This window comes from Poecile atricapillus, chromosome 1 (genome assembly GCF_030490865.1).
Source record: "Poecile atricapillus isolate bPoeAtr1 chromosome 1, bPoeAtr1.hap1, whole genome shotgun sequence".
Classification (NCBI taxonomy): Eukaryota; Metazoa; Chordata; class Aves; order Passeriformes; family Paridae; genus Poecile; species Poecile atricapillus.
The window spans coordinates 137118560-137141404 of record NC_081249.1 but is presented as its reverse complement, the minus strand read 5'-3'; the positions used below and the strand labels follow the sequence as shown (position 1 = coordinate 137141404).

The 22845-nt window shown below is 41.7% G+C and overlaps 1 protein-coding gene across 8 annotated transcripts in view; it reads right to left on the bottom strand.

Annotated features, from left to right (window-relative positions):
* Window positions 1-14276, bottom strand: part of PPP6R3 (protein phosphatase 6 regulatory subunit 3) — a 50747-nt gene extending 36471 nt beyond the window's left edge. For 5 of the 8 annotated variants that reach the window (XM_058858821.1, XM_058858868.1, XM_058858831.1 and 2 more), the window contains exons 1-2: window positions 14119-14266; window positions 350-519 (exon numbers count right to left, since the gene is read on the bottom strand). The gene's annotated coding sequence lies outside the window, so the exon portion shown is untranslated. Of the gene's footprint in view, window positions 1-349; window positions 520-14118 lie in introns of all 8 variants that reach the window. The other 3 variants (XM_058858840.1, XM_058858886.1, XM_058858850.1) reach the window with 2 other exon arrangements.
* Window positions 14277-22845: the final 8569 nt, after the last annotated feature.

Below are 22845 nucleotides of genomic sequence, written 5' to 3'. Positions count from 1 at the left end.
CCACAACAGTGTGTCTGGAACACCCCTGATAGTCATAGTAAACCAAAGCAGGGTGGAGAAAGAAGATAGTGCAAGAGCAGAGTAGGTTAAAAGACAAAGTTAGAATCAGCCAGCTAGAAAGTAGTCATAAGAAAGCTGCAAGAAATGGAAGGCATGGCCACAAAGCCTGACCTGAAGGAACTGCAGCTTAGAAAGTGGTAAATGTGAACCTATGAAATCAGGTGACTTTAGTGGACATCAGGGACATGAAAAGCTTAAGATTTAAGTGGTTTCTGAATGCTTTAGGATAAGAATTTATAGATGCAGAAGCTAAATCTACTGCTGTAGGTGAAGTTTAATAGTTTCTTACCTGTCAAACACAAAGTTTTTAAAAGTTAAAAAATCAGAACGTTTTGTATTCTCTCAGGCTTCTTGCCCATTACAGGGTATCCTGGCAACAGCAAAAAAATCTTTCAATCTACAGTACTAGCAGATTAGCAGGACTGAATTAGCATTTAATTAGATGAAGCAGATTTCTTCCTACAACGACAAAAAAAAAAAAATGTGTAATTTAATATTGTCAATAGGTTCTATTCAATAGCTTGACAACTGCATGAACGCTAAGGACTGTTTCCCAACAAATACAACAGTGAGCGGAGGAAAGAAAAAACTTGCTAGGAAGAAAAGTGTCAGTTCAGCAGAGCATACACTGAAAATAAAACGGAAAGCAGCCTGTCATCTGAAATATTTATTTACTTTTAAACCAATTTTAACATTTCCCTCCATTTTTGGGACTAAAAGGAAGAAACTTCTTTGTCTCACAGAAATGAAATTGTCTTTATAATCTGCACTCTACTGAAATCTAACGCAAATCCAAACTTTAAAAAAAACCCAAACTATTATTAATTTCCCATAAAGTAACACCTTCAGATCAGGAAGATCTGAAATACCCATTACTTTCTGCAGTAGTTTTTTTCCATCTTCATAATTGTTCCCTTATATTAATATAATTTATCCACAAACCTGCACAGAAATAAATTAAGAAGCATTAAGAATGCCTGTTATGTTGGCACAAGTCTATAAAAAATTAAGCCAATTTCAATTTGAAAACAGGCCAACCTGGAAAAAACCAGCACAGACCATATCCAGGCTTCCAAAGTAACAAGCTGAATTAAGACAGCATTCAGTCACCATTATGAAAATCTCTACTTTTGATAGTTTAATGTTACTTTGCTTCACACTGAAAGAATTGAAGAGCTCTATTAAGTATCCTTACACTGGCTTCAGACTGACACTTACCTGTCTGTGCTTTAGTCAGCACCAAACAGGCAAGAAAAAGCATCCTATGAACAGATTTTTCGTTCCAATTAGCTGTTTGTAGCAGTTGCAGGAAGAATTTCTGAGACAAAAATTCATCTTCACTTTCTAGCACCCTGAAGGGCTTTTTGATTTTGCTTTTTAACATGGGTTTCACGCAACACAATACTTCCGTTTCTTTTGGGAACATGGGTAATGTTGTTTATAGAAAATAAAATACTTGCAACTAAGAAGAGCAGCAAAATTAGTGGCATGTTTATGAACTCAGGTCACTGACTATCCAGTATTTGGCTGAGAAGCTCTGCTATCAGTTTGTCACAAATATATCTTCAGCTAAAAAACCCAAACTATTCACCTCAAAAGCATTTCAAACATTCTGCCAAAGAGAAGAATGAATTAATTTTACACCTTCCATGTTAAAGATAAGGAGCTGTTTCTTCAAAGCTGGTTTTTGAGCTTTGCACATGATTTAACAGATGGTCTCTGTCAACCTAAAGATCATAGATTCAAAGAATACCTTGGGTTGGAAAGGACCTTAAAGATAATTTCTTGGGTTATTTTAGTAAGTATCATACACATGAACTGAAGCTCAGTGTAATACACTGACCATAATTCTCTTCAAGGTCTTTTAAATGTGTTTTTTTCACCCGCACACCTTCAGGTCTCCACGCCTGACAGACCTGACAATCCCCTGTGAGTCAAGTGATGAACTAGAGCAGAAAAAGTAAACAAATGTTCTGGACTCAGTTAACTTTATTAAGTTTTCTAGGTTATTGCTTCTGCATTTTAGAAGTGTACCTATGTTCCAAAGCAGAGCTCCAAAAAGGAAGAGAACATCACTTCTTCAGTTATATCATGTGGAAACAAAGAAGCCTGCTTAGCTTAATGCACTTTCACAAGAGTTTACACATTCTTAAGATTCACAGATTTCAACTGCTTGTAGAACTATCCAAATGAAAACCACTATTATTACTCCCATTACAATAATGCCTTTGTTACTTCTTTACTCTGCTTTCTGTTTGAAGACTTCACTGTCTAAATACTATTGCCTAGCACCAGAACACTTGGCTTCTGAATTCAATGCAATAGAATTACATAGTAAATTAGAGACTCCAGTGTAATCAAAATTAGCAAGATACTTGGAGTGCACGTATTATAGCATACCCTATGAAGGGTGCACCACCAAAACTCTGTTTGGTCAATCAGGACTTTTTCAATCCACCTCGGCATCTGCAAGAGTAGAGAGGTTGGTCTAAAGACTTACATTTAGTGGCACAGATGGTTTATTAACTCAGACTGCTCCTCTCTGCAGCACAGATTAGGTATTGCTTTATGAAAAAGGGGACAAACCCCCACTCCCAAAACCCCACAGTTCTTTGCATAAAATAATGTAAAAAAATAGAATCACCTGACTGGATGACGTTCAAGTCTATTTAAATCTGACCTTCCTATATCCAGGGATGGTTTATATTCAGCAACAGGTCAGCTAAGTTAATACAGTTCTGTCGTGAAGAAGTATCAAATGATGGAAGGTCAAAACCTTAGACTTGAAGGTAACATGCAAGAGCAGCATGGAAGTATTGTCATGTGCACAGACTGATTACATTCAAACACAGAACTATAAAGACTCATCACAACCCCGACCACACCCACGTTCATGTTTATCTGATAGACCCAGAAAATACAGCAAGACACAACTACCCAGGGTAGAATCCATTTTCACATGAAATGCAATAGCATGGCAAAGTCTGTTTGAAGTATTACCTAACAAACTTTATTCACACATTTTTAGATTAAAGAAGTTAACCACTAAGTGACTAGTTGCCATAAAGAGGACTAAACTAATTTTATTAATGCTGCATGAACCGGGCCATGTCTGTTTCTAATACCATTTCCATGCATCTGTATTGGCTCAAACACTGAAACCAAACAGACATCTCTACTAGTAGAAACCAATGCAACATTTGTGCTTCCTGGTAAAAAAGTGCAAGAACTGCAAGCTCCTGAATAGTGCTGCTACTACAGTAATTCACTGTGTGCTTTAACTTCTATAACTTCATATATCTGAAATAAAGTTGTTACATAAGTGTGACAAAACCACTAGCAGAACACCAGCATTTCTTCTGGAACATAAGGGTCTGGACTACAATTAATAAAGGGAAGCACAGGGCATGGGATAGTTTAGTTCTATCACCTCTCTGGCCCAAGACAAGTCCAATAATTTTTATGCAACACACATGAAAAACAGCTTAAGCACAAAATAGTAGAATCTTTTCCCTTCTTCCACCAGCTTATGGGCCCAGAAAGATCCCCCAGTGAAATTACAGTCTAGCAATATAAAACTGTTTAATGTAACATTTAGGCAGAGCACTGTGAAATCTTAATTTAAGACTCAGCATTGCTCTCTATCACACCTCTCCAAATGTCAGATGAGAAAAATCAAAGTAACATGCAGTCCTTAGAACACTCATGTGTTACCACATTATCAGGAACATCACCTCCCAAAAACTTTTAAGTAACCCCTTGGACAGGCGGTTCTTGAAGAAACTTGACCTGAAAGTGTGATCCACAACCATCAATCTGTGTAAGATTGTTGCGACTATTGTGGTAAGAACCATCAATAGTGGTAAGAGCTGAAGGGCCAAGACACTGCTGCATCTTCATGATAACCAAGGCAATTTTTAAACACTGAGAAGCTCTCACTTAGGTCAGGACTTAAACTCTGAATGCTTTGGCTATCAGTTTCCAACACCTTGTTTTGAGGATACATGTGTATGCTGAAATGTCACCATTCACACTCAGAATAAGGATAAGGACTGAAAATTCCTCATGGTGTCTCACAGGAGTGCTTTAGGATACTAAATTAGCTTATGTAAAGCAGCTTTGTTCTACCCCTTGCTGTGCAGTCACCCTCTGTTGGCTCCCCAACACTGACAAAACCTCTGCCAAGACATTTCCAAATGAAAAACCTATTCCAAAAGTGGCAAATGCAGGAGGAAGAAGGGGAAAGAGTTTTTCTGCCATGTCCATGGGATGAATTAGCTCAAAGGGTCTATCAATCACTGGGGCCAGTGCAGCCAAGGAAGAAGGAACACACCATTAGAGACAGTGCAATCAGGATCTGACTCTTCCATCTTTGCCCTAAATTATATCACCTCAAGCCTGCTCAGGATTACAGAGGAAAAGCTCTCCTGAATCCGATAAATAAAATGGGTGATGTTGAATTTGGACAAAATCAGTCCTACTGTTGTCCCAACCAGCTGATAATTTGCGAGTGTAAATGAGTCCTGAATTCCTGTACTACTACTGCTGCTCTGGAAATGCAAACACCCCCAGTAACACTGACACACTGCTTTAGCAGTAAACTTAACTTTTTTGTTTGAACATTTTAGAAACAAGTACAGTAACTTAAAGACAAAGACTTAAGTTGAAAGGCATGAATTTTACTGGAGGTTTCTTTTATAAGCATGTGTTTTATTCTGTTCACTGTATTAGTTCAAAGACAGCAGGGGTTTGGATCTTTTTTTCTCAAGTTCATCCTCCTATTCCCCCTGTGGATTAGGCCTTGAAAGTTGGACATAAATTAAATTCTAAGGCACATGAAAAATACATGGAGGTAAAAGAAAGTCTGCTACTTCAGCAACTTCTAACCAGGACACCAGTGTTCTTTCTGTATAGACAGTGCATTCATGTTTATTATTTGCTTTTTTTCATGCAAAATCCCAGTCTCGTTAAAAAGAATACTTAAAAGACCATTTGCAGTTCAGAAATGGTAGTCAGCAGCTTCTAGGAGCACATCCACGTTTTGCCTCCTGAAATTCCAGTCAGCTACAGCTGCTGCCACACCTGGAGTGGACTCTTGCAGGAAGATAGCAACTTCAAAATTAAATCTGAAGCAATTTGTAACATCTTGCTTAGCTCTTCAATTTCATTACAGGTTTCTCGGACTGTTGGTCAGGTAACCTGAATTTTCATGGTAAATTACATGAACTGCACTAGTTAAAGGCTGTGGGCAAGAGTATCTTCCTGGTTTTCCTCATACTAAGCTTTACAAAGCCATTAAAATAAGTTTTGACAACTGCAAGTTCTCAGTTTCTTTTAATTAGGATATCAAGAAATGCTACCATATCTTGAAAAAACTGACAGAACTATTCAACCCACCCTACATGCATACAAAAGCTAAACATTCCCCTAATGACAGTATCATAAACATGTTTTGCTTTTTAAAATGGAAGTTAGAATCCCTAACAGTCTTTTTCAAAGAGTGTTCAAATCCAACATCATGAAAAGCTGAAGCTATTTCTTCTCTTAATCTTTAATTTAAGCAAGTTAAAACATCTTTCATTTTGATTTGCCCATGGGCAAAGACTACTAAATTGACTCGCTTTACCAAGGAGCTTAAGCCCCACCTATACTTTTTTCTACAATACTAGCATTTTCAAGTTTAACAATACAATCCCTAGGACAAAAGTAGAAAAGTTCTTCCAATGCCATGCAAGAGAAATAAAACACAGAAGCAGCACCTAGATAGAAGGAATATGCTACTTTAGCATATTCACTTCTTTAGATTTTGGTATCTGCATTTAACAAAATGCTTTATAGTCACCTGGAAACTTCCCCAGCCTAGTGCCAGTCTTACAGCTTTATTTGAGCCTTTAACCAAACAAGAACACTACTTTCCTTAACAGAACATACCCTGTATATTCCAGGAAAACAGTCTACACAACATTTTCCCCACCTCTGCAGATACCCTGAGGATGAAGGTAAGTACTCAGAAAAGAAAAATATCCTAATACATATGGAATGTCAATTAAGTACTTGATGCCGAACAGATCAATTTACCATTCAAAGACTAAGACAGCTGAATAGTGATTCAATATCCTCCTTCTGTAATGCAGAGTGCTAGGAAGACAACTGTCCAATGTTACTTAAACAACGAGCATTAAAAAAGCATGACCAGCTTGACTTTTCTGAGACTCATCTCAGAAAACTAAGAAAATAATGCTTTGAATGGGAAGATTTCACCAATTCTCACCTACGTTAAGTTTAATGAATTATATCATTTTTATACAGGTACATGCAAAAACATGTTCCAGAAAAGAAATTAGAAACCCAGCAACATCATGCAACTTCAGTGCAAAAAGCCTTCTCAGCGAAGTCTGAAGTGGCTATTAAGCTAATGCTATCTTTCTTTCTCATTCCCCAGTCCCACAGACAATTTGTACTTTGGAGACTCCAGTAATGTGAGTTTTGATACACTGTGCTTTTACAAACCACACACAGAGAGCAACCACACATTTTTTTAGGCAGAGGTGCCTCTGTTGTCTCAACCGAAGTAATGCCTTCGCCATGGAACTCTTATTTCGTTGGACAATAGTACAAAAATCAAGACTGTCTAATAGAGTAAGACACCTTCTTCCAAGAAGAAGACCCTTCCAAGACCCACCCTAGTTTAATGAAAAAAAAGTTCCATTAAAAAAGGCAAACCTACTATTTTCTCTGTGATCTTCGAAATAATCTTTTTAAAAATCTACTTCAGTGCTTCTCTCTGGAGTATCAGGGAGCAGATTTGTTTCTGTGCCTTTCAGAATTCTACCGTGGTTGCAAGTGGCAACTCTGGGGCACGTCTGTCTCAAAGATTTAGCAGCAGATCTTAATAATACTGTTTTCAAAGGGAGATTAGTCTAAATTTTTACACTGCAGTGATCAGCAGCTGTGCAATACCCTAAGGACACTAGCATGAACTTGCAAACAGAGTTTAAAAAACCCATTCAAGCAATATGCCACAGTTAAGGGATACAGTGTCCTTTTGAAATGACCCTTCCTTCAACTGGCTATTTTCTCTTTCATTTTCTTTGTGCACTTTCAAGAGAGGGCTACCACACAGTAACTCATCATCAGTACTTTCAGAATCCTCTCCTTCTTACACGTTCTTTCTCCTAACTACCAGTCTATCTGCCAAGTTTTCTCCTGCTGCAAGAAGAGCCTGAACTCTCACCTAGTGTTACTTTACTAAATAGGAATTACTGAACACACACTGTTAAAACTAATCCCAATGCAAGACTGAAAACAGCACTGATAGGTTATAGTTACACAAAACTACAGTGATACTTCTGTGCCCTACGCCTACTCAAGGGATTTAAAGCATAAAGTTTCAAAGAAACCAAGCTATTTAAAATGCAAGCTCAGAATTTAAAATGGTATTTATTAAAGCATTACATGATAGAGCCCTAAAGAGAAATACCCTGCTGAGCCAAAGACTTAGAAATCAATTTACTTAAGACCTGAACTTAAGTCTTCTTTTGTCTTGACAGTCTTATTACCATTCCAAAAAGTCAAGTTACCGCTCTGCAAAGTGGCACAGAAATTAACTTTGTTTGAAATGCCTTGAAGTCTGCAACAAGACTTCTTAGGTGGTTTCACTCAATGTTCACTACCTACAATAATTTTTTAAAAAATTAAATATTTGGATAACCTCTAATAACAACTTCTTTTGAGCATGATATCAGTACCATACTACAAATTTTTATTGTCTTTAGAAATAATTTCATTTCTGGCTGCATGGGGCTACAACTTCAACCTGGGAAGGAAAAAACCCAATGCCACTGCATTCCAGTTTCCAGCCTTATTGCTAGGAGTTAAACTTCGGAATTCCCAGGTCTAGAAGAAGGGAAGACTGGACCACTGCATTTCAAAGAAAAAAAAAAAATCTCATACTAGTATTAACATCATTGCTTTTTGCTATGCCCTAAAAGGCATCCAGCTTCCCACAGTGAAAAACATCTGCAGGTGTTTCCTATAATAAATAAATATAATACATAAACCCCATGGGTTTTTCAGACTTTGAATCTTTTTTCCACAGATTGCCTCATACATAAAAGATTCAGAATTATTTTTGTCTACCTTCAATACCCTATCTCTCCAAGTCCAATCTGGGCAACTAAATTCCCTAGTCAATAACCAAGGCATTAGGGATTAATTTATACTTATAATTTGCATTTTTGCAAATTATACATTTGCATTTTTTAAGCAGAGCATCCAAGCCAAGTATAGTTGGTACTCAGTTCAGCTATGTTAAAGTTCCTTGGTTTTTGTTCACAAAATAAGTCATATTTAAGTACAGCAGGAGGGCATACTGGGTGAGGCAGACACAGGAAAAAAAAATATGTGCCAATCTATGACTGAAGTCATATTAAGACAACCGCACCTGGCACAACTACTGAGTACTTAAAGTAATCAATCGTTAATGGGTTCAGAAGTTGTAAGTTTAGTCTTCAATCACATATTACTTGTACCAGATGTATAAACTCTTACATTGTGGCTCTAAAAGAGAGCCTCAGCCCTTACAGTACAGGAAAGGAGCCAGAAAAGACACATTAGGTTTTTATGCTGATCATTAAGAAATGCAGATCTCTCATTAATGTTACCTTCACCATCTCCTTATCAAACAAATTTCACTAAATACAGTGTTTAGTGAACAATTTTTTGCTATTTAGATGTGGATTAAAGCTGTAACACATCAAGTACACACAGAGAAGGATCCTTTGATAAATGTTTGCTTGTCACAGCCAAAAGGAAGAACTGATACTTCACAGCCAGCTCAGTGTACCTTCTACAGCTGTCCCTCACAGACAGGGAAAGACACCTACATGTCAGTACCTCCCAGAGCTGCCATGAGCAGTGACAAACTCCTCCTTTGTAATAGCCAGAAAGAACAGAAAAAGACAAACAAGGCCGATGGGAGCAAAACTCCTGTGCTGTTACAACTTCTATGTGCACTTCCATCTAGACTGACCAACACTGAAATGAAATGGACACTGAGTTCTTAGAGAAGGGAGATGCTTACATCAGTAGAAACCCCCCTTATTTAAAAGTGGATCTGTTCCTGCCACCACCCACAGCTTTGTTTTAGCTGTCTCTAAACTTTCCATCCTTTTCCAAGAAGTTTGGTGATAGCTAAAGTTGTCAAATGTCACCTATTATTTTTATTTTCTAGAAGACCTAGCTTTCAGTTACATGGATATCCAGCAAGTCCATCAAGACAGTAGCAGAAGAAATAACATTAATTCAAATTCTGCAGTTCAAACCAGACCTAAAGTTTACAGCTGAACTCTTAAGATTGGGAACTTGTCAAAGTAGTAGGCACACAGTAGCCAAGAACAGCATATGGAGAACCCTCCTTCTGCAAATCACAGAAAAAATTAATTTTTTCACCAATACCTAACCTATGAATTTTGCCTTAATGAAACTTAGAGTAATTGAAACCCCCCCCCCACCCCCCGCCAAAAACCCCTTTTTTTCCTCCGCACCAAGTATATTGGAAACACAAGACTCAGTTTCCACTATGCTTACCAAAAAAAAGCAAATCGCATTTTATTTTCACTTTTTCTATGAGAATCACTAATTGTATAAGCACTCCGCTACAAAGGTGTAGAAATCCACCCTGTGGGGGCAGTGGCTCACACTCCTTTCACAATGCAAACAAGTACTGAAATAATATCAACTTGTAGCAAGGCAAGCGTTAAGAGTATCTGCTGCTCCCTTGTTTTCTGCTCTAACAAAGGCTCAAACCAGTTACAATACAACGGAAAATGCAAACACCTGCACTAGCATTGCCTACAGCCACTGCATAAAGCACTACTTGAAGCTTTTAATCTATCAATTAGGTTACTCGGACAAGAGAGAAATGTGTAACACACAACTGAGGATTAGAGTCTTAGGCTTTGCTCCTCTAAAGGAGCATCATGTACATTTATAGAATAGTTTAGGAAATAATGGGATTCACTTCAAAAACCCAGAGAAGTTCAATTTGTACAACAAAATCTTATTTTATATACTGGCAACCAGTTAGAAATCCTGCCAATGGTCACTTAAGAAGAGAACTCCCCCACTGTGTAACAGGGGTAGGAGGCTTGAGAGTCACTTTGTAATTAACAATCAGAATGCTTTTAGTACTGAAATAGCTATTCTAGAACATATTTAATTAACTTAGAAACTACTTTCTACTAAAAAATTTGAAGTTTTCATCCTCCATCCCAACTGTGCTTTCTTACTAAACTGGAAATCACACGGCCATCTGTCAAGCCTCACCCAGGATGGGCCTGGGCATCCTAGAAAGGCTTTAGAGATTTCTTCAGGCTTAAAAGCATCTTTTGGCAGAGATGACAAGAGATGGCCTATGGTGTTCCTGTGCTTATTTTCAAGAAGGACCAGTGGACACAGGCCAGAGATGGTAAGGCCATGTGCTCCAGCTCCTTACAGATGCACAATTTAAACTGCATAAATGTTTGGAACCACCACATTTGAAAACAAAATCGGATAAAGTTTTAAGAACATTCCAAGGAAACTAATCATTCCTCAAATCTCACCACTGGGCAATTTCTGCTTGCGCACACATATATTTTTTTATTCTCCTTTTTCAGTCTCCTTCCCCTCATTAATCAAATCCCCACTATGCATATCCCAGGCACTCTGCCATTCTGCCAAGATGCCTAACAACATAAATCTCCCCTCCAGTGGAGTGTTGCAGCTTCACTGGTCCATAAGGTTGTATGCTGAGGTGCTTCTGCTATTCTTTTCCACAGCTGGAACATATGCAACATATCCCACAGATTTTTCATTGTGCATTTCAAGTTTAGGAGGAAAAGCTACATCCATTTAACAGAATTAATGTTAATTAATAAATACAGGGATGACTGTATGAACTAAGAGCAAGAACAAAAAAAAAAGTCAAAGGGTTAGGCAGGAACTTTTTCACCTATTCCAAACCCGATATACCATTTAAAATGTGCTTCTTGATATGTTATATAAGCTATTAAATAATCAAGGGTCACAAAAAGCCTAGTATTTCATATCAACAATTTTTTTGCCAATATTATGTGAAGAGCTATTCCATAAAGAGGCAAGCTTAAATTGCATGTCCTCCCAATCTTCTCAAGTCAGTCTATTTCACTTCCTGAGAAGTGTCCCAAACTAGCTATAAAGCTGCATATAATATCCAAGAGTAGAAAAATATTTTACTTCAGTTGCTTAGTAGCATATAGTTTCTAAAACAGATGCTGGCACCCTGACACACTACAGAAACAATTAAACATGCTATGCAGAGCTTTCAACGTGATGTTCATGCTCTCTGTGTGTCTTCTCAATCTTTCAGGCTTCCTTCCCACCCCAAAAATACCAGGACCACTAATTTCTGAAGTTCTTTGCTCTCTTCCTCCAAGTGACCGAAGAAGACACAAGAAAGATATTATTTTACAGTTACCCATACTTCTTTTATTATTGCGAAAAGTTTTGCAAAAAACAGTGGCTCTAAATCTTTTACTCCTAGGACAACCCAACCAGACATTGGTTCTTCTAGAATTTGGCAGTGAGATATTAATTTGAGATAACACAGTATTCCTAAACCTGGCATATGATATAGTGGAGTACACAGCAAACTTAAGGATCACAGGTGAAGGTGCTACTACAAAAGACTAATCTAGAGGGCAATGTGCTGAAGCCATCCTACCTTACCAGAGAAAGAGATCACTGTGCTCATACCTCTTCTGCCCAAGCACAAAAGCCATGGTTTCCACCATAGTTCCAAAGGCCATAAATTAACTCATTTACCCAAGAAAAGTGAATACAAAAGTCTCCCACCTACAAAGATGTTGTGTACTATGCTGAAACACTGAAGCTAAAAATGGCTTATTGCAATATACTTACAAAGAGCAATCTTTAACTGTGGAATAAAGTATATACTTCAAGGCTTTTCAAAGCCGTGGATAAAACAGAACATTAATGGACAGGAAGGAAAGTGGACCAGAACACATTTCTGCCTTTGGATTGTCCCAGCCTTCTGACTGGTTGGTTTTGAGACAGCTCTTTCACATTTCACAGAACACGCATGTCAAGCTTAAGCTAAGTAAATAAGCAAAGATGTTGAGCCATAACAACAGAGTTCACTTTCTCAACATCTGTCAATACTTAAGCTACATACACAGATTTCTGCTCTAATACTGCTAAATTCAAGTTCCATCTACTAATTCACTTGAATTTCATTCTTGGAACACGATCTGATTCTCTGAGTGGCACACAGGCTATAGCATCACCTCCCTTAAGTGCAAGACAGAAGCATCACGAAGGAAAACGTCACTTTTGCTCACTTCAGCAACTCAGCAGAAGTGAGTAGTTTGCAGGCAGTATTGTGAAGAGACACATAAACTACTCAGTATCTTTAATTCCGTAAGGGAATAACAGCTAGTTGATTTGTATTTTAAAAAAGTTCAAAGCTGTGATGCTTACAGCAGTTTACATACAAATCTAACTGGCTTGTAAAGAAGTTGTAATTCACTACCCCACTTAAAGGCAGTCCTGTTAAACAGGTTGCTTTTCCGGAATTTCTAAACTACAGCTTTCACTTAACTCAATGTTTTCCTTGATCATTGTAAATAGACTTCATCAACAGTTCTTCTGGCTAAAACACTATTTCTGCGTAGTTTTAGAAAATAAATTCCTTTAGTAACTCAAGACAGTACAGGACTGTCTATACATTCTGCTTTTCAAATAGAAAGCAAGTAATAAAAATCTCTAATGTTCAAATAATACCATAGGTAGACAAAACAAGTAATTTAAGTGAACCTAAAGAAGTACTTAAAATATAAACTGTCAAGAAAAACATGTAAACTGGATATCACTTTTGCATGGCATCTCATTAACAATTTACATATTGAAAGGTAATTCTGCAGTGTTATTTTCTACTTGTATAACAAAGAAACTCTTGCAAGCTTCAGTTAGTCTATGTTTTGCTACTGAAAACATAAATAACACAGAGCTAAGTAATCAGAGTCCTATTTGAATTTCTGTTGGAAATAGAACATTCAATTCAAATAACTGCAGTAATCTTTCTGGAACACTGAAACAGACAGACTTCCCATCTTTTAGCATCCCAGAAAAAAAGACAAAACACACAGGTATTTGTGCAATCCAAAGACACACTACACTGCTAGAGTACATTTAGACTCATTCCACTGAAGGACATTTTAAACCTAAGTAATACCACCAGCAGTAAGTAATGCAATTTTTCATTTTTAAGTTGTCAACATCTCAAAGGATCCCTTCCAAAAGCTATCCACCTACTCCTAAGTTTTCTCCAATCTTCCACTCAGAAAACTTTTTTTAAAATAGCAACACACCCATTCAAAGTATCCCAATGTTATGACTTAAACAACATTTATGCTGACAGAAATGATCTTTAGCCTCAATTGCACTTATGTCATACAAGATAGTCTCATATGACACTAAATAGACTAAAACACTAATTCCCTCTTACACTTCGGAAGGTTCTTAGCAACCAACACAAAACAAAACCAGAAAAACTGGCAGGTTCTAAGTGAGATTTTGCCAAACTTATTTAACAGCAGTTAAAGCTTACCGGAACACTGCTGCGCTTTTAAAACATTATCGTTCAAATAAGCTGCCTTGTTAAAACCCCAGAACAACCGAACCATCCCAAGAGAACCCCAGCGCGGCACCCAGGGCAGAAGCGGCGGCAGGCAAGGAAGGGCTGCGCGGTGCGGCCCGGCCTCCCCGCCGCGCCCCGGGCCCGCGCCCCGCGGCCGCACCCCGGCCGCTCCGGGCCTCGCGCTGCGGCTGCGGGAGGCCGCGCACGACCGGCCCCGGCGGCCCCGGCAGGCCCCGGCCCGGTACCGCCCGAGCAGCGCCCGGAGCCCCCGCACGGCCGGGAGCGGGCGCTAGGCCCGCGCCGCCGCGGAGAGGCTGCCGCCAGAGCCCTGCTCCCCTGGAAGCGGCGGAGAGGAGATCACGGAGCCGTCCCGGCCGTACCTCGGCAGCGCGTCCCCCGCCACAGGCCCCGGGTGCCTCCGCTCAGGCGGGAAAACCTCCGCTCGCCACCATCACCGACGCTCCAAGATGGCGGACATGGCCGCTCCGGCGAGCCCTCCTCTGCCTCCGCCCACCTGCCAATCACCTCGCCCCGGCACCGCCCTTCTCCCCGGTTCGCGCCTTCCTATTGGGCGCTGTGCGGAGCGCGGCCTCTCACTGGCCGCCTGGCCAATGTCAATCACCCGGCTACGCGGCGGCGACAGGGTGGGAGGCGGATGGCGGCGGGATCTCGGCTTCCCGTTGGCCAGTCAGCGTATGGGGCGGGTGCCCCTCGATTCCCACCTTCCCGGCCTAGCAACAAGGCAACGTCACGCTGACAGGCGTCTCCCTCGACCAATAGGGAAAGCAGGTTCCTTTTAAAAATAAACCCGTTCCGCCCAATCCGGAGCCGAGGAGCTCGGAGGCCGCGGCGGAGGGGGTGCGGGAGCGGGAGCGGGAGCCAGAGCCAGCGGTGGCGTCCGTCCCGCAGCTTCACCCGCCGCGCCTCGCCATTGGCCAGCGGGCGGGGCCACGCCCTCGGGGCGCGCGCGGGCGCCAAACTGCCTGACAACAGGGCGGCGGCGCGCGGGGGGGCTGGGGGCGCGAGGCGGGGCCGGTGTCAGAGCGCCCGCCCGGGGTGCGCCTGGTCGCGGGGTCGGTGCCCGCCTTCTCCACCCACGGGACTTGCCTTTCCCTGAGCCTGCTTCCGTGCCGGTGCCCGTGAGGCCTCCAACGCCGCCTAAGATCCGGTTAAGGTTGGAAATGACCTACCTTTAAGGTGATCAAGTCCAGGCGTCAGCCAGCAACACCACCTTGCTTACCACTAAACCACGTGCCCAGTTCCACCTGCCTTTTGAACACTTAGGGATGTTGATTGAGCCACTTCCCTGGGAAGCCTGTTTTAATTCAAGACCATTTATCAGTGTAGGCATTTTTCCTAATATCCAATCTCAACCTCCCCTAGCACAACTTCAGGCCATATCCTCCTGTCCTGCTTGTTGCCTGGGAGAAGAGGCCAAGCCCCACCTGGCTACAACCTCCTTCCAGGCAGTGGTAGATTGATGAGGTCTGCCTTGACCTCCTTTTCCCCAGGCTGAACATCCCCAGCCCTCTCAGCTGCTCCTCACGGGACTTGAGCTCCAGAGCCTTCTCCATTGCCCTTCTCTGGACACGCTCCAACACCTCAGTGTCTTTCCTGTAGTGAGGGGCCCAGAACTGGACACAGGACCTGAGGTGTGTCCTCACCAGTGCTGAGTACAGGGGGCACCGTGGTCCTCTGGCCACACTATTCCCAATAGAGCCCGAAGTGCTCTAGAATGAATGTGTGTGAGATCCAGGGTGGGTGGTGTGCCTCAGCCTTGGCAAACTTCCCTGGCTGCCACCTGCAAAGCCGCTGTTGTGGCTGCTGCACTGCTTGGCTGAGCAGGGCAAGGGGCTCTGCTGGAAAGCTCAGGTGACACACACCTGACCAGGCAGCCTCTTGTGTGCCACAACAGGTGCAGGACACCCAGGGTGCATGTTCAGTGCCCTGTGTCTTAAAGGCATGAACGAATTCTGGCCCACCAGGATGCTTTTGGCCCTCCCTCACAAAGCTTCCTGTATCACCTCTGCCCAAAAAGGTGGTGACCCCCTCCGGCTCCAACCCCTTGGCCTCTCAGGGCAGCCTTCCTGGTTTCAACATGTCACTGTCAGGATGACCTCCATGTCTCTGTTGGAGACCACCCAGCCGTGGTCAGTAGCGCATCACCTGTGGGCAGGAGGATACCATCAGGTACCTGCCTTGCCTGATGTCCACAGGCTTTTGGTGGGCTTTTGCCTGGCTTCAACGGGATTTTGTCAGGTTTCAATGTGGTTTTGACTGGTTTCTTGTTAAGAGGGAATGGGCTGGTTAAGGCAAGGACTCTATTTATTTATTTACACTTGGAAAAGAAACAACAGAGCTGAAATGATAGTTTAGCATTAAGGTAGTTTTAAGGTAGTTTTTTTGCAGGCCCCTCATGTAGAGGACATGAAAACTGAAGGGTAGCACTGTATTTATTTCATGTAAAGGGAGGGGAAAATAATGTATTTCTTTAGCTTCATTATGAATCAGCAGTCTAGGATAAAGCAACTCCACTGCAAATTATGTATCTTCACATTTTTCACATGCTCATCTGACAAAGTTAAGCTCAGTACAGCTGTGCTTACATCTTACTGGAAAACAATCAGCAGGTCTGCTCCCATTAAGACAAAGCTAGTGATATTACAAGGAGATAAATATTGAGGCTGCTGCTGCAGAAAGCAGCACCTTTTTCAGGAGAGAAACAGTGATCCAAGCTAGAAATGGGCTCAAACCTTGGTCTACAAGAATAAGATGCTAATGTCTCTACATAAAACATCTTGGGGTTTGGACAAAGGGACAGTGTAATAGCAGTGTAAATGCTTTATAGCATTTGCTTACCTTTCTGTGTGTGTCCTTGTCAGATCAGATGGACTCCACATCTTCTCCTTCACAACAGTATTCTGTTCAAAAATTTCAAAATAGGGTACAAGCTGCTTGGGATTTCTCTAAATACAGAAAAATATGTTAAAACACTTGTTTCTAAGGAGAAGGTAGCTACCAGATTTACAAGAGCTGCAAACAGGCTAACATGGCCTGGCCTTTGTGCTTTCTCCAGAAATTCTTGCCAGCTGCTCAGGTGCTTGGTTTCATAACGCTTATTGCATAAAAAGCTGGCCACAGGGTCCGCTTTCTTTGTGTTCCTGCGTCTTTTCTACCAGTTGACCAAGCTTTGGCTCCTGTCCCCTCTGCAGGCATTACTGGTTCTCCCAAAGATTGAGCTGCAGCGTGATTATCTTACTAAGAGCTGTGCTTGTGCTTGCTCCCCTTCAGTATATGATGGCACAGCCCTTTTTTACAAAACCCCTGCGAACAGAAGCCGTCCCCAAGCCGTGAGCCTGGTGGGTTGCTTCCGTTAATAGGATATTGTTGGCTGCCAGCACAGACACATGATCATCTCATCGTGCCTGAATAAAGTTAGTGGAGCTGCAGCAATTACGGATACATGTGATCTCAATGTGTCACAAACACATGGTAAAAAAACAGCAGCATGAAATGTTTTTGCTGATATCTACTGCACAGTTACACAGGTCTTTGAGTGTACAGCCTGGTTTTTGCTTTATTTTTCATGCAAGCAGATTTATTTAGTAAAATGTACCAAAAAAAAAAAAAAAGGATTATCCTCAAAACAATTGACATGAAATGGGACATTGTTTCTTTATTCATCATTTCAGCTGGTGGTCAATCCAGAAAGCTCTCTAGACTGTATTTGTTCCACATTTATTTTAGCTGTCTTATTTTTGTTTTCTTTCCTTTTACTGTGTCTGTTTTTTTGTGGGGTGGTTTTGTTTATGTCATGCCACTTGCATGTTCCAGCAGAGAGTACCTGCACTACCTACAACAAATGGAGATTTCACAATATAAAATGTGTAGTGGAAGTTCTGGTTGTATCATCAATGACAGTGTGTAGGAAAGACACTGGAAATTGTGAGTAGATACTTAACAGGAAAGAATGCATCTAGAGAATGGATGGATGAGTATACCATGTTAAATGGCATCCCCAGGACAAGCAGATAGTTTGTTAAAATGATAATGAGATTATTATATATAAAATATAGCAAGCACCAGAAGTGGTATCTAGAGAGAGGGTTAGTAGCTGGAGTGTAGAACAGCTACAACAGTAAAATAGTTAGGTACCTAGTATAGCTCCTGTAAATATTAAGCATATCCTCACAGATAATTGTTAAACTGCTATATTTGGACACATCCTATATCGTGAGCAAATGTGCCCTGGCAGCAAGGGATGCATCTCAGCTGAGAAGAGGCAGGATAATATTTGCACTGGCACATACCTGATTTTCAAGGGTCCTATCACCACCATCACAATTCCAGAAACATTTGGGATTTCATAGGCCCTGTTTTTATCTTAGAGATTTCATATCAATATATTTCTAAATCTTGATTTTGTGCAATTACATTTTAAAGCTACAACTGTCCAGGTGAAGCTGCCATTACCATATAAGCTGCTAATGCCAGGGCACTACTACCTCAAGGTAGAAACATTTCATGTCTACAAATAGTATCTCAGAACAATACTGAAGAGCTGGGGGAAATGGGGAGGTTATGTGGCTTGCCCAACATCACACAGTAAACTGAACCAGAGGCAAAAAAGTGAAATCCCAGTCCTTTATCGCTGGGAGTTGTGTGCGAATCTGGAGATCTCCACACCATTCTTGTGCCTGTGATTACAGGCAAATCAGAAACAAAAACCTAGCCTGCTTCAGGTGACTGTAGTATTTTATTGCTGGCAGGGGAACTCTAACTTTCAGGCAATGGACCTGAAACTTGATGGTGTTCTACTAAATCACTAGACTAGGGTTTCAAGTGTCAGTATCTTAACTTGGTGGTGGCTGCTGCCTGTGGCACTTTAGGAGACAGCACTTCTGATTAATTCCTCTACTCCCTCGAGGAAGCCACTTCCTCAGCATAAAGTGATAGGCAAATAAAAAGACCTACAAATAATCAGCCTGCTCAATCACTTCCACCCCATCAATGGATGCTGAGCGTGTTTCCTCAGTGTGCACCTTTAACCCCTCAGCCATAGCTGTGCTCCCTCCAGGAGCTGATGGGCTCCGGTGGGCTCCCTGCAGGTGCCAGAGGAAGCATTTCTTAGGGCTTGTTGTGACTCAGCAGCTCTGCCACACCTTGGAGAACAAACCTGTCTTCCCAAGAGTGGCACTGGCTGCCAAGCCAGCTTGTCCCGTGGCTCTGCAATTGCTGGATGTGACAGCAGAGGAGGGCAGGCAGGACTGTAGCCTTTCAGCAGCATTTCAGTACTAGCCGCTGCTGCTACTTATGGAGCCATAATGTCAGACCATGACCATGCGAGGTGTGTTTCTGCTTCAGCTCTGCCAAGACAGCCATTGTCCTGTCCCTACCCACATGTTATCTCCTCTTTGTCCCCCCAGGGCAGCTGAGGGGACCCTGTGAGGGATTATTTGTTTCCAGTTTACCCAGCTTGCAGACTTGGATTTCCCACGGGCGCTGGGAAGCACCAGGGCCTGCAAGGCAGTGGGAACACATGCACACAGGTCTGGAGCTGAACCTCCCTACTGGTGATATTTGGCTGTTAATCAACTGAGGCATAAAATGAAGTCATAGGGTAACCTCTTTGGTTGAGGTTCACTCTTCTGAGCACTGACAAGTTACATATAGGAAATAGACATAGAAAAAGCTGGACAATTGGGTGCCTTGCACCAGAGTCCCCATCTCTGTTAGCACTGAATGAATATTTATAGGGTAAGGTCAGCCAAGACAGAGACACCTCTGGTTTAAACATGGCCCTTACAAAATCCATTGTTTGTCTTATAGTTCAGGAGAGAATAAAGCCTATTAAAGAATTTTAATGATTTAATGTTTAGCCCAACGTCTTATTAAAATTGCGAAAACTAAGTAGCTTTAAGAAGAGGGAAGGAGCATTTCTGAACAATAACTTCATGGTTATGCTCCTGACGGTGAACATGGATGTTTGACTGCACCAGACCCACAAGTTAATCCATTTAGTTGAAACAAAATGTTCAAGTTCAGTTTTCTAATCTCATTTCAAGCATTGATCCTATTAGCATTTCTAAGGCAAAGCTGCTGGGGTGTAGGGTAGGACCTCCATACCATGCTTGCGGCCCTGCTGGAAAGAACATAGACGTGGAGGGAAGTTTTGACACCAACCCATTTTGTTTTCACTTGAGTGCTTTGGCCATCCCCCTTCCATCTCCCTGGAAGGGCATATATCAGTACTGGTCATCTTTTTCTCCCACCTGTCCAGCAATCAATGGCATATCACCTGAGAGCAAAAAGCAGACAGAACCTGTTAGCTTTGCTGACCTGGCAGCAATGTACACAGTGTGGGAGCCTGCTGGGTGGCTGCACAGAAAATCAATCTCTTGGGATGGATCCTCTCTCTTTCTGAGAGGATGCTGAAGGCTGGGCAAGGTGTGCCAGCAGTATAGGCAAAGCACTGATTTCTTCCCATCCATTTAATAAAAGAGCAGAGGAAACAGTGATTGGTAAGGACATGGTCAAAAGGCAGTTTGACATAATTTGTTACCTTACTTACCTTATTACATGGGAAAATGGCTGAAGAAATGGAAGCCTAATAAACCTAAACATTAGGTCCTGGTGCTACCACTGTCCCCATATATATATGCAGGGTGGCTTCCCTTGAGCCTTTGTGTTATTTTGTCCAGATAAAAGGGTTGGAGCCTTACAGTTTATCTTCTTCCATCCAAACACAGCACTTAGGAATCATGGGTAAGAGGGGAAGACCTGGTTACATGAGTTATTAACGTCAGAAGCAAATTATGCTCTAGTAATAAAACAGGGTGTGTACTGTAAGCAGAAGAAATAATGTGTAGTTTCCAACAAGCATCTGAGGCCAAAACCCAAGTCTCAGCATAAGGGAGAGCAGAACTTAATATCCATTAAACAACCTATACATGCAGCACCCAGTGCAGGTACAGAGGAGTTGTCTTGGATGACTGGTGTACAGCATTGCTCATCCTTCTCTGGTCCTAACTGACCTGACAGGAGCCTGGCAGCACATTCCCACCCCAGAGAAAGTTTGTAACTTGGTGATTATAGGTACATTTGGGAGGTGCAGGTTGAAATTTCCATGACAAAAGAAGGGAATGGGAGCTAAACCACACTCTCATTAAGACTTGTGTAAAAGGAGCACCTATCTCCATTTCTTTTCCTTCTGGCTGTTCTTCAAAAGAAAACGTACCCAAGGACTCTTGGGGTGTAGAGTCCAGTATCCTGGCAGTAGGCCGAGGATTTGGGATGCTGACCAAACTGAACTCCGGGGGACTCAGGCCAAATGATACAGAGCTTCTACACCATGATTCAGACGTCACCTGTTTGGCCCCCTCAGGGCCCTCCCAGGGATTTTTTTTTCATACCTTAAAACTTACAGAACAGCTGGGCCGGAGGATTGCAGGATTGCAATTTTGGACTGCAGTGTCTTAATCCCATTTCAAGCAGTTAAATGCTTTTGATACAGCTACTAATATGACAGAGGAGAAAAGAGAGAAGAAAGCTGCTAGACAAGTACTTCAATACAGATCCCAGGAGAGAGAGAGAGAGTTCATTTTTCTTTTGCTTTGTTAGATATGCAATGAGTACTGATTTTGTTATGTAGTTACCTATTAAAAAAAAAAAAAATCTCACTCTGTTCAGCAACAGTGCTAATTACCAGCACAACCACATGACCACTTTGGTCTAATGATAGTCCTAAGCCCATGTTATCTTTTAATAGCTAAGCTGATTAAACTAGCACAGAGGGAAAACAAGTTAGAGCAATTACCTTCATGGTACTTCTCCTAGTAAAATTAAGGTGCTTTTCAAGCATGCAAAGTGCATATATTGTGTCATTTCCCAACCAGCCATGATACAGCTGCCTAGTAACTACTGAGTTTCTGTGAAGTGGTAGCATGGGACCGAAAGAGGTGATAGAAACAGGCTGTATTACCCAGGCAAACTTGTGAACACAATAATCTAATCAGGTGCATGTCATAAGCAGCAGTTGCAGGTTATTTTTGCTTCAAGCTTTTCCTTTCTCTTATCTTTCTTCCCCTTCAACTCCACCACAGAAAAGGGCGTGTCATTCCCCCAAACTGGTCAAGATGAAAACTTGTACATAGTTTAAGTACTGCAACCTTGAAATAGAGGCAAACTCTGGTTTTAACCCATTGTTCCACTGGGTGGGAAGGAACAAAGGAAGATGTTTCCCTGTCTCAATGCTAGGAAGGACCACTATGATCTGCTGGTCCATCTTTGAGAACTAAGGCAACTAAACAAGCAAAGAAAAAAAACAAGGTGGAAGAATTACCTTCACAATACTTCACGGAAAATTAAGATGCTTTCTTTATCTCAGGCCCATTCTTTTCCTATCTGTCCTGACCTGCTGCCCTCATGGTGTGGAACATGTATGCAAAGATGAGGAGTGACTGTCAAAGGGATTAGGTTCCTAAAAAGTCTAAGTGAATGCAACTAACTCTGCAGTAGTTCCCATCTCTAAGATGGGAAATGCCTTACAGAGACCTCATGACCCACTTGACAGTGCTATTTAAGCCTTTTTATATTAGCAAAGTGGCACAGGCACACTAAAGATGCCACATCCAGACTGAACAGAGCTTGAGCTAACCTTAGGATGGGTCAAGACTGATGCCAGAATTCAAGGGTAGTTCTCCAGCCCCTGCTTGAGAGCAAGTATCTCCAAACTCAATTGATCTCACCAAGGACTTGACTGCAGCAAATGTGTAACACTCCCTGAGTCCCCCTCCAAGTCTGGATTTTATATGGCTGATTTAATTCCTCATGTTTGAGAATTTCACCTGACAGCTTCTTTCCAAAGAGTAATTTCACTGTTGGAGTAAAAGAAATAGGACATCAATGAATAAGAGTTTTTAAACTGTGCTTGGAACATCCTGCACCAGAGAGCTCTGAAGAGTGCCTGGTAGCTGTTCTGTGATACCTCCAAAGAGATAAACCCCCTACCCATAGGTTTTCTGCAGCATTTGAAATATTTTAGACATTTCTCATTAAGGCATTTAAAAATCTATAAAAATTAAGAAATATTCTGTTTTCTGAGGAGA